The 14,930-nt window shown below is 39.1% G+C and overlaps 1 non-coding gene across 1 annotated transcript; it reads left to right on the top strand.

Annotated features, from left to right (window-relative positions):
• The first annotated feature begins 3,291 nt into the window (after positions 1 to 3,291).
• On the top strand, positions 3,292 to 3,398 carry LOC118721019. Its single transcript, XR_004988594.1, has one exon. It is a non-coding gene; the product is annotated as a U6 spliceosomal RNA (small nuclear RNA).
• Positions 3,399 to 14,930: the final 11,532 nt, after the last annotated feature.

Genomic DNA, 14,930 nt, shown 5'->3' on the forward strand with positions numbered 1-14,930 from the left:
ACCTAAAAACAAAACATGAATACATTTATTTCATAAAACAAAAGAGTAAGTTTCCCATAATGCCTTCTGAGACATGTCCTGAAAGCCTGGGAAATGTGCCCCACCAGAATTCAATTTAAAAATGTGACCCCAGTGGGAAGCTGCCCTGGCATCGCAGAGCTTTTTGACTCGTGTTACATTTCTCCAGACTAGTGAGAGTGCAGGGAGCCTAGATATTCATTTGGAGCCTCCGGGAAGTCTTGCTGAGGCAAGCTCCATGGGCTTCTTCCTGACTAGGGAAAAAGAATTGATCAAACAAGAGAGTGCTTCATGAGATATCCGGGAGAGTGAAGGGAACAGGAGGAAAGCCTGGCTGTTATTTCGCAGCCCTGCTGGCACCTTCATGGCTGGGAAATTCAGCCCACAGCTCAAAGGTCAGACTTGAATAAATGCTAATAATGCACAGAAAATGCCTCTGAGAAGTTTGCCCTCGCCTTAGATCTATATCCAACATGCAAATGTAGAAGTGTCTTACTGTTTCCTTCTCAACTCCTGAGGGTTGTAGAAGGCTCACTTTCATGCCAATGGTGGCAAGAATTTTTATCTTGGACTCCCATATCAGGTCCCACCATTTAAAAGGCATGTGGCCAATAAGCAGGATACAGTCAGAGGAGGGTCACAGGTCAGGGGATAGCCCTCGAGGATGACACACAAATGGTCTGTCCCTCTAGCTCAGTAAGGACAGTGGTAAATGATTATGCCAACCAGACTGGCTTCTTCTGAAGCTTTTTCTAGAGACTATGGCAACCATGAGCCAGGTGATGAAGGGATGAAGGAAGAGTCACAGAAAGAGAGAGGCCATAGAACTAAGTCAAGATGGAGGGAAAACTGACCAGAGCTGCCTCAACCTTTAACAGCTCTCAGTTCTAATTCTAGGCCATAGTGACCATTCGAGAAGGCACAACCTTCTTCATTTTGTTGTTGTTGGTTGGTTGATTTCCTTTAAGTGAACTAAATTAGTTTCTGGTCTTTACAATCTGAAGGGATAAGGTAACAACTGAAAACTGGTGAACTAGAATAAGTAGTACATAAAATTGTACTACTGAATATAATCACAGTTATCATTATAATTACTTTTAATATGCTTAGGAAGAAAAAAATACTAGAGCTTTATTTCTGTTTGTAGACATGAATTCTTGCTGGTATAACAGACTTACATTATTACATTAGCTAGAATTTTCTGAAACAAGATCCCCCCAGGTGCCTGAGTAAAATAAAATGCAACATACAAAAGAATAAATAGAATAGAACCCTTGATATCTAAATGATCTGGATTATATGTAAAGTGTTGGTAAAGAGAAATATGCTCCTATAGAATTATTAATTATTATGAGTGGAGGAACTATCCTTCACAAAACTGTGTAACCCTTAAATTCCTATGTATAATTACATTTATTTGGAATTCCTGCAAAAATTACCTAGAACTAGGACATTATTAACCTCTCAAATAATAACTATAAGAAATGCTGCTAACATGATATATTTATAAGATTGTAGGACTACAAATAAAATGGAAAAATGTAACGGTAAAAAAAAAAAAAAAGCCTAGAAGGAAATGAATCATCATATTATGTAACAAAAGGGCTCTGAGCAGTGGAATTAGGTTCTGATCAGTTTTCTTTTATATTTCAATATTTACTTTCCCAATGTGCTATAATGAGTAGAAAACATTTTAGGTCCTTTGATTCCATTGTGTAGTAAGCACTCAAAATGTATATGATTGTTGGTTCACTTATTTATTCATCAAGAAAACCCAAATGAAGTGCCTACCATTTACCTCCTATCTCTATGGAATCGTAAGTAGGATGATGTCATTACAAGTTTCAAGAGTTATTTTTTTAATATATATATATTTTTTTTATTTCAGAGAGTAATGGAGGAGAGAGAGAGAGAAGCATCAATGATGAGAGAGAATCATTGATAGGCTGCCTCCTGCCTGCCCCCTACTGGAGATCTAGCCCACAACCCGGGCATGTGCCCTTAACCAGAATCGAAATTGGGACCTTTCAGTCTACAGGCCGACACTCTGTCCACTGAGCCAAACCAACTACGGCTCAAGAGTTATTTTGAATAATTGGTCAGAACATCCTTATAAAGTAATATTGTATTTTCAAACTATTTTGAATTCTAATCATACTTTCTTATGTTGAAATTAATTGCTTTTGAGAAGGACAAGGTGTAGAAAAGCCTTTTTCAGCTGTATCTTTAGGAATGGTGCACAGATTTTGGTAGAGGAAGATGGAGGTCGAGGTGTTAATTCCACTATCATTAATATTATGATTCTAATTATTATAATTGTACTTTTTATAACACCTTTCATCTTAGACACTTGCAGTAACTAACTGCTTTGTCTATGAGCTGATTAACTCGGCACTGAGTGTGATGAAAATTTCTAGATGAAAAATATTTTTTCCTAATGGGATTTGCATAAATCCCAATAAAATGGAATGAAACTAACATCATTCTCCTTCTTTTAAATTTGATACAATCTGCACTAAACAGAGACAGACTGAGAAGCCCTGAACTTCTCTCCCCAACAATGTGAAAAGGGACGGTATCTGATCCAGTGGTTCCAGGACTGCATTCAATTTTGAAAGGCTGGTTAGATAAGGGAATATTGGCACAACTCTCTAGATATCCATTCTACAATTAACAATGTCATTTTCTATTTTTCTAAGTGGAAACTGGGAAACTTCTCTTGGCATCACTAGCCTCTGCTTGGAGCTTATACTTTTCACAGGTGGTGACTGCACCAATTCCACAGCTTTGGAAAGATGTGGGAGTAGATGGTCGGAGTAATGGAGAGAATGACAGTAATAATCCTATATAATAAAAGCCTAATATGCTAAGTGTCCAACCATTCAACCAGTCACTATGACGCGCACTTTCCACCATGGGATAGACACTCCGACCAGTAGGTTAGCTTGCTGCTGTGATCTGGCCAATCAGGACTGGGCAAAACAGACCAGACACACCCTGGATCCCTCCCCAGCCCCCCATCGTGCACCGGTGGAGTTCCTCAGCCTGCTCTGTACCCTCTCACAATCTGGGACCCCTTGGGGGATGTCAGAAAGCCAGTTTTGGCCTGATCCCCATAGGCCAGGCTAAGGAACCCTACTGGTGCACAAATCCATGCACTGGGCCTCCAGTATATAGAAAAATACCATGATCATACTATTCCTTCAGGCTCTTCTATGCCCAACTCTCAACTTTTTACATGTGATAAACACATTTAAAAAAATTTAAGATGGTGTGCTTGCTTCAGTAGTACATATACTAAAATTGGAACAATACAGAGAAGATTAGCATGGCCTCTATGCAAAGATAAAATGCAAATGCATGAAGTGTTTCATATTTTTGGTACTGGAAATATCAAGTAGCAAATTATTGATACAATGGCAAAATTTATTTTGAGGGGGAAAATCAGAAACAAAGAAGTACTTACTCTATGATTCCATTTATATTGAACTCCAAGGACAGGCAAAACTAATGCAAAAAAAATTTTGAATAGTGATCCTCATTGGGGCACAAATAGTTGTACCCCCTCATTCTACATAGAATGAAAACTAAAGCTGCAGACACAGATTGGCAAGGTTATGAGAATTATGAGCAACAAAACTGAGATCTGAATTCCCAGACATGGGCTGCCTCCTCTTGGCTCATATTTCTTGACAACGTGTGTTTATGGAGCCTACTCTTTATCCCAGGTGTGAGGCATGAAAAACCAAATGAACAAAATAAACTTATCCCATGCCCTAATAGACAACAAAGCATGGAGAGTAGAAATATACAATGAAATGCATAGGACTTTGTATGTAGAATAAAACTTCTTAAATAGATCTTGGCTGTTCATCTCATACCTTTAAGCCCTCACCTTTGCCTTACCCAGGGAGAGAGGAATTACTAGGCAACAACTTCCGTCCTCAGGCCCAGATGTTCTCTAATAGACGTTAGAGGCTGGAGGTCTGTCCTTAATTACAGCCATGTGAATGAAGCTATTTCTCAGGGCTAAATTCTCAAGTTCTCATGTTAAATTACAAAATGCTGCAGAGTCAAAAATGAAAGATAATTTTTGAAGGATATATCTCAGAAGATAATATTTTGTAAGATAGTCCCCATGAGAGATGCAGACCATGGCAAAATAACCAATGGAGACATAAGCAACTCACACTGACTGTTTACTGTGAGAAATACACACCAAAAAAAGCCTGATACCTGTTTTTCTTGTCTTCTCTGTTCAACCACATTGAACATGTAAGCAAAGGTTCATAAGGGAAGAATGGAAATGGGGTGTGTGTCTGCCTAGCATTGCCAACTCAATTTGATGAGAAGGAGTGTCTGCCATGTTGCTTGTGGCCCCAGCATGGACCCATTAGAGAACTTCCTTCTCTCCCACATCTCTTCTCATACTACTATCTGACCAAAAAGTTAGGCTGGAGACTCAGGCATGATAAAATAGGGGGTTTACTATTCACTTGCTGTTGTTGTTGGTTTGTTGTTCATAATTTCTTCAAAAGAATATTACTAGTATATCATAAAGAGCATATTTGGATTTCAGCATACCATTGAAACAAAATTATAATCCCAGATGTATTAGTTCTCTTTTGCCATAAGCATGTGTTCAGCTTAAGAATATTTATTCAGGGCCCAAGAAACAAGCTCAAGGCTTTTTGTTGTTTTTTTTAAGTTCAGCCACGAGTTACAAAGACCCTTCATTATGAAAATTTAATTGAGTCACATGGTTTTGTGTCAATATGCACTGTGAAATCTTTTGCTTCTGCCAGTTGGAAACATATTATTCATACTTAGCTCTGTAAAATCCTACAACTTTAATTCTCTCCCATTCTGAAATAGATCTTGTTTCTGGCCAACTGAATAAGTAGAATTTATTTTTTTTTCTTGTAATTGTCTTTATTTTCCTTAAAAAAAAGAAAAAATAATATGTGGAACATGAAAAATGAAGCAGGACTGAAATAAATGGCTGTCAACTCAACAAATCTTAAGTAAATTTTATGCCTGGTGCTGCCATTGGTACTCAATATCACTAGATATTTTACCTTGAATAATCACTGATGGACATTGATTTTGTCTTTGCTCTTCACAGCACAGCAAAATTAATGTGAAAGTCAGACTCAAATGAGTCCCAACGGTGTCCTCCGATCTCTGCTGAAAAGCGCATTTCAAATACAGAAGAAATGGCAGCCAGCTGAGACCCAGTGCATCTTGTATTGTAACAATTAATGGATATAAATAGCCCTCACAGGAGAGCTCAGGTTACCTTTATATCAGCTTTGGAGGTGAGATTCTGAAACAGTTCATTGAGGTTAATATGATTAATTCTTATAATTTGATTAATCCTCACCAATTAAAATGATGATGTTTCTCTTTTCTCACATTATATTTTCATAATTACCCTTTTGGGTATGTGGATGTAACAGTGAAATGTCAACAAGGGTACAATAATTGCATAGGAATTTAAAGTCAGGAAAAATGTTTTTCCTGAATGTAGTTTAAAGAAGGAGGAGGAGGGGGCTAGGGGAAAAGAGAAGGCTAGAATGTAATGTCTTGTTCAGTGGGAATGTAGCAGGGAACAGAGGGAATGGCGTGTTGGCATTCTGTCATGTTGATGGTGCTAAAACTCCACCCCACCATTTCTTTCTTTCAGACTAATTCAGATCACTTGATAGAAGGCATAAAACAACATGAGCTTTGGGCTATTAAAGATGCCGAATGGCCCAGCCAGAATGGCTCAGTTGGTTGAATGTCATCCTATGCACCAAAAGGTTGCTGGTTTGACTCCCAGTCAGGGCACATACCTGGGTTGCAGGTTTGATTCCTGATTGGTGCACATATGGAAGGCAACTGATTGATGTTTCTGTTTCTCTCTCTCTCTCTCTCTCTCTCTCTCTCTCTCTCTCTCTCTCTCTCTCTCTCTCTCTCTCTCTCTCCATGTCCTTGGATGAGAATTAAAAAATAGGTAATTTTTTAAATGATTGGACATGACACCCTACACTACAAAGTATTGCTGTTTTTTATATATTTATAGCATTTATTGGGGGAAAAATACATGTGTAAATGAATCCACACAGTTCAAACACATGTTGTTCAAGCATCAAGTGTAACTACATATAAAGACAATGAAAATAGGTGGCTGGCCAAAACCAGTTTGGCTCAGTGGTAGAGCGTCGGTCTGCGGATTGAAAGGTCCCAGGTTCGATTCCGGTCAAGGGCATGCACATTGGTTGCAGGCACATCCCTGATAGGCGGTGTGCAGGAGGCAGCTGATTGATGTTTCTCTCTCATCGACATTTCTGGCTCTCTATCCCTCTCTCCTCTCTCTGTGAAAAATCAATAAAATATATTTTTTTAAAAAAAAAGAAAGAAAGAAAATAGGTGGCTGTAATGATCAGTCTTAGTACCTGCAGCTTAACACCTTTTCATTACACCAACATGTTTCAAACAGGTATGGTAGCTGCACGTCCCTATAGGTGTTTGTGTGGTATTTACAGCACCTGCTCTGGGACTACAGCAGTGACCACAGAAGCAAAGATGTTCCACACCGTTAATCAGATTGCTTCATGGATAGGAAAAACAATTCAATCATTTCTCTTCGGTGCTTTTCTGGTACAACCTTTTCCCTTGAGCTGTCTGTGCAACACAGACTGAAGAAGAGATTTGGCAATTATTTGGTGCAGCATAATCCAAAAAGATGGCAAATCAAATAATGCAAGGCATAAAATTATCCAGGAACTAGATTTCCTCTGTGTTGATGACCCAACTGCCAAATTGCCACTTGAATCCCTCCTGAATCTTTACCTTTCTTAAAAGGAACCAGGTGCATTATCATTTTGGATTTTCATTTTACCATTTTCACATTCAACACAGTTTTGATCAATTGGATTGATTTTTCTCATTCTCGGTCTATGTCAATGTTTTGAAATATATTAAGTAAAATATTAAGACTAGACTATCTCTATGTTTAATGTGAATGTTTCCCAATAAAGATTATTTAAAATAATAACAAAGAGAATGTTTCCATTAATAACTGATGAAAGGAAAGGGAACAAACAAGACATAGTAAGGTACCCTGGAAGTGACATACTGCTCATTACATATATTACTAATTGTGTGACCTTGACAAAGTTCTTGATCTGTCTGGGCCATTTTTCACCTACACAACGGGGGCAACCACACCTAATTTTCAGGGGCTTTAAGGGAATAAGCTATCCTATGTTTAACGTTGCTAGTCCAGTGCTCAGAGCTGTAATTTCTGTCCTGATGTTGCTCAATCTTCCCAGCCTAATTTCCAGTCCAATTGTATTAATTGCTTCTGAAACTGACAATGCTTCTCTCAATTCACATAAGACCAGTTTCAGCCAAGGCTTTCATATGCTCACTATTTCAACCAAGTCAACGAAGAAAACCTTGCCTGGGCGGCTCATGAGGTAGAACTGGAAGAGCCTGTTTCTCTATGTGAAATGGGTTCCATGGGAAGGAGATGCAATTTTAAGATAAGCTAACAATTTAATTAAATGGAATGCATCACTCATCTAGGGAGAAAAGCACATTTGAAATTATCATTCTGGAGTTTTCATTTTTTAGAATTTAGCCTACAAAACTGCCAGCTGTGAATATCCAGCTATTATAGGATTGCAAACATTAAATGACACCATGTAATTAAATCACCTAGCACAATGGTTGGCACAAAAGGCATTCAAATAAGTATGATGACTTCTTAACAAATGGAAACCATGAAATTGCATTACCGCACTTGCCATATCATGGAACAAGATAATTGGGATTGACATATATATAAACTACTTCATCCTAATGTTATGTACATCGGCGACATTAAATATGTAAAACAGTCTTACACATTTAAGACTCAGAGACATCAATCATAGGGAAGCAGAGTTTTAAATGCCCTTTTCACTTTTTTGCCCATAAACTGAATTGCCTTTCTGTCTTGAAACTAAAGAGCTGGAAAATATTCCCAACCACTTATTCTCAGTGATTTAAATTTAAGATTTTCATTGTTAGGAAGAATAGACTATGTCAGTCTTAGGGCTTGCTTTCTCCTCAGGACTCCGATTGTCAGGATAAAATGCATCCCTGGCAAACAGCCCAATTTGTAAAAGGATCCAGGTTCACATACAACAATTTATGTCTAGAAAGCATCCCTAAATTCTCCATTTGCAATTTGTATTCCCAGGAGGTATGTAATCCAAGTAAAATAAGAAATCTCTTCTATCGTGACATTTGCTATCTATAACAATAACACAACATATACACATGCACAAGCACACATACATGCACAGATTATAAGAGGCATATTTATTTAATACTAGAGACCCGATACATGAAAGTCATGCACAGGTAGGGTTCCTAGGCCTGGCTGGTGATCAGGGTGGATCAGGTTCCCGCCTCCCTGACTCCTCCTTCCCTTGCTCCCTCAGCGCCCCAATACCACCACTGGTCACCAGCCATGTTCCGCTCTGCCCCCTTGTGGTCAGCACACATCATGGCTAGCGATCGAACTCATACTCTCCCAGTCAGACTCCCAAGGGGACATTTTGCATATTAGCCTTTTATAAATATAGATGCCTTTCACTTTAATTATCAGTTTCTATAAAACAACTGATTGGAGAGCTAGTGCTGTATACAAAGAACCTATTCTTTCTTTTTCTCAAAGTAAAACATGTTCATTTTTAACAATATATTTTTATTGACTTCAGAAAGAAAGGGAGAGGGAGAGATAGAAACATCAATGATGAGAGAGAATCACTGATGGGCTGCCCCCTGCATGCCCCCTATTGGAGACTGAGCTGGCAACCAGGTATGTGCTCTTGACCAGAATCGAACCTGGTACCCTTCATTCTGCAGGCCAACTCTCTACCACTGTACCAAACCAGCAAGGGCTAGCCATCTTTATTTTGATCTTTTCAGACATGCTCTTTCACTATTTGTAAAATTTAACAGAAAACTGAGCATATTTTTGATGCATCCCCAAATTCCCTTTAATTTCTATCAATATCCATCAGTTACAACATAAACTGATTCAATCAAAACTATGGGTTAAAAATTAGCTTCCTCCAACCCTCTTTATCCAGATGAATCCTGCTTCCATTCTGTAAAGGGAGGACCTAGAACTTGGTTACTTGATCTGCTAATGAAAAAGTTTCAGTATATGGAGTGAGTTACGTCAGTGGGAAAAGCAAAATTCACATAGGATTTTTCTGAATATTTCTGTATTTGCATGGCTTCTGTAGAAATTGATGGTTATTTTTTTTTTCAAAAGTTTGCTCTTACTCAGGCCTCCTTCTTTACAGTCTCATTATAACTTGATAATTATGAGTATTACAATGGTAATCCTTTCCGACCACCTGCTGTTGATAATAGTAGCAAACCTTTATATGACGAACCTTTCTTTTCAATTAGCTCTATCCATTCCATAAATAAATATTAGGATTTTAGTCCTCCCCACCTTCAAATTAGCGGGTATGTTATTGGATGATGAGCCATTTAATAATTCATAAGAAAATAAATCTGACATACAAGGTCATTGGAAATCTGTAGTTTGCTTTTCTCTTAATTATAACTGAGCAAGCGAGCTGGCCCTGAGGGTTGCTGATTGGGGTGAAGATGGGAGTAGGGAGCTCATTTTCTGGAAGCACAATGCCTAGGTTGGGTCAACTTGAACATCAACACTGCAAATGAATCCAGCAATCATGATCATAAGCCATCAATGCCCCATTTTGGAAACAGGGAGGGAGCCAGGGCCCATTTCCTATTTCATTAATAACCTATTGCCTGGCACATGCCCATAGGTACCAAAGCCAAGTTCTTTGCAAGAAAATGAATATTAGGTCTCACTGCTGGAATAATAATTAAATGTGGATGGTTAACTCACTAGATATGACAGTCTGTTAGGAGATGTCCCATTGGAGAGCCAAAGTATTTGGATATATTACAGTCACAATAACTTTGAAGGTCCTTTCTGCATGAAAATGCAGCTACCTTCTCAGAATTCTTTGTAGAACCATCATTTATAGATGTGCCTCAAATGCTAGAATGTCTGCAAGTAATAGTAAACTTGACGTTATGATGCCAAAGAATTGTAGAAGAGGTCAAACTTTTAAGAGAACATGTTCAGCAAACATGTCCCTATGTATCTGATTACCATGAAATTCCCTCCAAGTTATCTTTTTAGGGATGAGGACACCAAGGCTGAAAGTGAATCAGTAGCTTAAAAAGGAGTCACATGATAGAGTAGATTGTACTTTCCAACAATAGTCACAATACCTCCACCTGCTCTTCTACAGTGCAACCTGATATAAAGCCTATGTCCCTTCCCCCTTTTTCTGGGGAATCTTGTAATTGCTCTAACCAAACGTGGTTTGATGCTCTTTGACCTCCCAGGGTAGGTTGCAAAAGGCCATGCAACTTCTGCCTTGTTCTCTGGGGATGTCCACTCTGGGAGAAGCAAGACACTATCTAAGAATCCCATCTAAGATCACCATGTTGGAGAGGTCACATGTAGACGCTCCTTAGAAAGCCCTACTCAAGCTTGCAGCCAATCCATATCAGCTGCCAGTCCGTTGAGTATGTCATCCTGGACTCAGCCCATGCATGCCTCCGGAGGACTGCACTGCTATCCAACATCTAACTGCAACTGCGCAAGATACCCCACGTGAGAACTGCCCAGTCAGGCTCTCCTTAAATTTCTGACCCACAAAATCATCAGCCAAATAAATAAAGTGGCTGTGTTAAAGCACCAAGGTTTGGGTGAGATACATAGCTAGCAAATCAGAAAGCTAAGATTTGGAGCTAGGTGTGTGTGATCAGAGGCATTATTTTTCCCAATTATGTATTCCCCAGGGTACATAATTCTCATTATTTTTCACCTTTGGGATGTGGGGTTTCAATGGAGAGAACCTATAGCTTTGAAATCACCTTTCTTTTAGTGAATTGAATGGTTAGATAAGCAGGTCCGATTAAGATGAGGGTGAACAAAGTTAAAAGAAGTACTCAGGTCGGATGCTGAGATATAACATCCATTAAACCATTACGCTAAGTCAAAAGCATAAAAGGGGTCTTTAAGGCACTGGACTCTAACTCAGTTCTTGTGGTTTAGTGATTAACTAGGACAAAAAAAAATACCAGAATAAAGTCTCTACCTTATCCCCAATCCCAAAAAATATCTCCTATTTTATCTTCCAGAAATCAAACATGGCAAATAATCTAAAAATAGACTACAACTCACAGAACGGAGGGGACAGGTCATGGATGCAGAATTCCAGTGGAGGCAAGCCTCTTTCACAAAGAAGAAGCAGAGCCACTGTCTTTGTTCTCATCAAACATCATCAAACAAAATATTCTGAGCACCCACAGGGTACAAATAATCCTCCGACAGAAAAGAGAAAGGAGCAGAACATCCTTCTATCCCCAGAGAGCGCCAGCAAGCTCTCTAGGGATAAGACAAAAGGATATATGAAGTGATGGTGCAATTACTTACTTTTTGCACAAACACCCATACTTCCACAGGAGACCCGTGGGGGTGATGGAAACAAGGAGAGAAGAATTCTGATAGAAGAGAAAAAATCTATTATAACATTTGAGGGCCCAAAGCAGACATTATATTTCTGGTACAACTGTCATCTGATTCCTATTGTTCTCGTTTGCAAATGAAAGGGCACAGGAAGAGAAGTGAGGTAATAGGCTCAGATTGGGCTGAAACCAGCTCTCCAACATTCCCTGAGGGGTCCCGTATTGCAAGAGGGTGCAGCCAGGCCAAGGGTCCCCACCGGAGCAAGAGGTGCATGATCGAGGTCAGGGAGGGATGTGGAAGGTTGGCCAGTTGGGGAGGGACTGTGAGAGGGCTCCAGGGCATGTCCAGCCCATCTCACTCAGTCCTTGATCAGCCGGATCCCAGCAGCAAGCTAACCTACCAGTCGGAGCATCTACACCCTGGTGGTCAGTGCACGCCATAGTGAATGGGTGAAGGCCTTAGCATACCATTAGCATATTATGCTTTGATTGGTTGAATGGATGACCAGAAACTTAGCATATTAGGCTTTTATCTTATAGGATATGTCATACTGAGCATCCCCCAAGCATTATGGTGGCTCTTTTGGCCATTTATAAATTTTATGTCCCATGTCTTAACTTTTATTTTGTACTTACTTGAAGGACTTTCACTTTTTTCCCTCTCCGTCTTACAGAGTATCATTCTTTCTCCCTTTGTACTATCCACCCCTTTGCCTTTACATAGACTGGTTTCAGCTTCTCTTGGTTGTCTCACTGCAATTCCAAACCACAGTAATGAGCCAAACATTAGTCAACCGACTAACTGAAAAGGACAGTCCTTCCTCTGCCATTTGCCTTTTAGGAAAGAATAACAAGTTGATTCACAGTCCATGGCTCACAGATGAATCTGGAGAGTCTGTTCCCAGCAGGCAGGGCATATGCCTTCTGTGCAACAGCTGTCTCTTCATGCTCTAACTTCAAGCACAGTATTGTGCTAAAACAGCAAGTAATGTCATAAAAATGGGACAATTCAGCTTCCCCTCTGTGCACTGGAGAATGTGATTAGGAAAAAAATCAAGGGAGAAAAATGTGATTTTTAAAGGAAATGCCCAACAAACAGCGGGGCTAAGGGAAAGGTCTAGGAGATGATGCTTCCATTTCTCCTTTGCTAACGAGAAGCCTCAGTGGTTCTCTGGCTTGCCTTCTGATGCCTTGCCAGCAGCATCAGATTTTCTGAAACGAAGGCAGAGAGATGCTGACAGCTGTGCCCAGCATGGAAACTGCCAAACAGCAGCAGCCCCTGTTGCCTGTCTTGTGGCATCAAGCCAAAGGGAGACATCAATGATGCACTCGGATTCCAAACAGCTTGCACGTATCAGAGGATTTAAGGGAAACGGAGGACAGAGCCTGTAGAAGCACCATCGGCTCTACAGTGTATTTCTTTTCAAATCATGAGAATCATAGGATTTCCAGGAAGGTGCTCATTGAAATGGATCCAGGAAAAGAGCATATCACCATGCATGGTATCAGATGAATTTCAGAGAAAAATAAAATCAAACAATCACTTTGAAGTAATCACAGTGCCATGCTATTTCACATCTATCATTCAAATGATCTTCTACCTAACCTTTTGAATTAGGGACATCTTTTTCGTTGATAAAAACTAATTTCAATCTAGCTTCCACAATAAAAAGAATTTATTAGCTGGTCTAGATTCATGAATATTAGGTACCTCAGAGGACATTCTTGTCAAACTTCCATTATTTTGTCCTTGGACAGAATTTCTCCTCTTAGAAGGCAGAGTTGATTCAAAGAGAAGGAAAGTCTTGAGCTTTCTTCATTGTCAATTCCCTCCACTTGGTTTTCATGAACAAACAATCATCATTGCTTCCATATGTCCTCAAGATTTCCTGTCCCCACACTGCTCAACAAGTATCAAAGGTCCCACTGAGAGGGAAAGAGGGAAAAATAATGGGAGAGAAGGAAAGAGAAACGATGGAATGTTTATAGAAGAAAGAAGAGCCTATCAATAAAATGAGACAACAAATTAATGTCCCATCGTGCTCCAGTTTCTCTCTAAACATAACAATAGATTAGGATTTCATGCATCTATAAGGATATGCTAAATCTGTCTGTCAAATATGCTAGCCACCAGATACATGTGGTTACTGGCACTTAAACTATGTAATGAAAATGAAATAAAATTTAAAATTCCGCTCCTCGGTTGCACAAGCCACATTTCACATGCTCAATACCACAGGTGGGGAGTGTCTACAATATTAAACAGCGTGAATAGAAAAGGTGTTCCCCAATGGAAAAGTTCCATTGGCTAGCACTGATCTATAAAAAGGAGAAACCAACCTGAGCTTTTTTAAGCCTTCATTTGGTGAGCAAAATAAGGTGAAGGACTATTCATGCTGAAACATAGATTCAAAATTGAAAACAAAAGGTGAAAATGAAAATGAACTTTCTGATGGGCATCAGGGAATATTCCATCAACAGGGTATTAGGGACATAAACAGTCAGAAAACCAGCAGACAGAACTAAGAGAGATTTGAGCTAGCAAGTGAGAAAATGGTATCTGTAATATGGGGCTCAAACTTGGGGATCAGAGATATGCCTCTCAAAGTGAGAGATTTCCATGTCTAAAAAATGGAGTTGGGCCCTAACTGGTTTGGATTGGTGGATAGAGCGTCAGCCTGAAGACTGAAGGGTCCCAGGTTCAATTCTGGTCAAGGGCACATGTCTGAGTTGTGGGCTTGATCCCAGGGAGGGAGTAGGCAGGAGGTAGCTGATCAGTAGTTCTCTCTCATCATTGATATTTCTAGCTCTCTCTCCCTCTTCCTTTCTCTCTGAAATCAATAAAATATATTTTTTTTAAATTAAAAATAAATAAATAAAAATGGAGTTGGGTGGGTTGTTTCCTGGTATTTTTTTTCTCAATGAAACTAAAATATATTGAATATAGTGTAAATTGGCTAATTGACCTGGTAACCAAATTATGTGATCTTCATATCTTAAGGCAAATGCTAGAGCTTACAAATTTTATTATGAATTAATTGCCAAATAATCCATTTTCTCTTTATTTTCTTAGATGAGCAATCATACCCAAGTAGAGGTAGTTGAATAGGCAGATATTTCACAGGTACAAATAGCCATAATCTTAAAATGGAGATAAGACATTTTTAAACCCTTGATTTAACATGCAGTATAACGCCAGATGTCACTAAGTATATATAAATTAAGAATTTTGCAAGTCATAAACTTCTTTGTGCTCATGCAAAATTTGTTCTCTCTAACCTTCCAGAAATCCAAAAATCCCATGATTCTTTCATCCTCATAAAAATGAGGATGAAAATCAATAT

The sequence above is a fragment of the Pipistrellus kuhlii genome, unplaced genomic scaffold (genome assembly GCF_014108245.1).
Source record: "Pipistrellus kuhlii isolate mPipKuh1 unplaced genomic scaffold, mPipKuh1.p scaffold_m20_p_17, whole genome shotgun sequence".
NCBI classification, from domain to species: Eukaryota; Metazoa; Chordata; class Mammalia; order Chiroptera; family Vespertilionidae; genus Pipistrellus; species Pipistrellus kuhlii.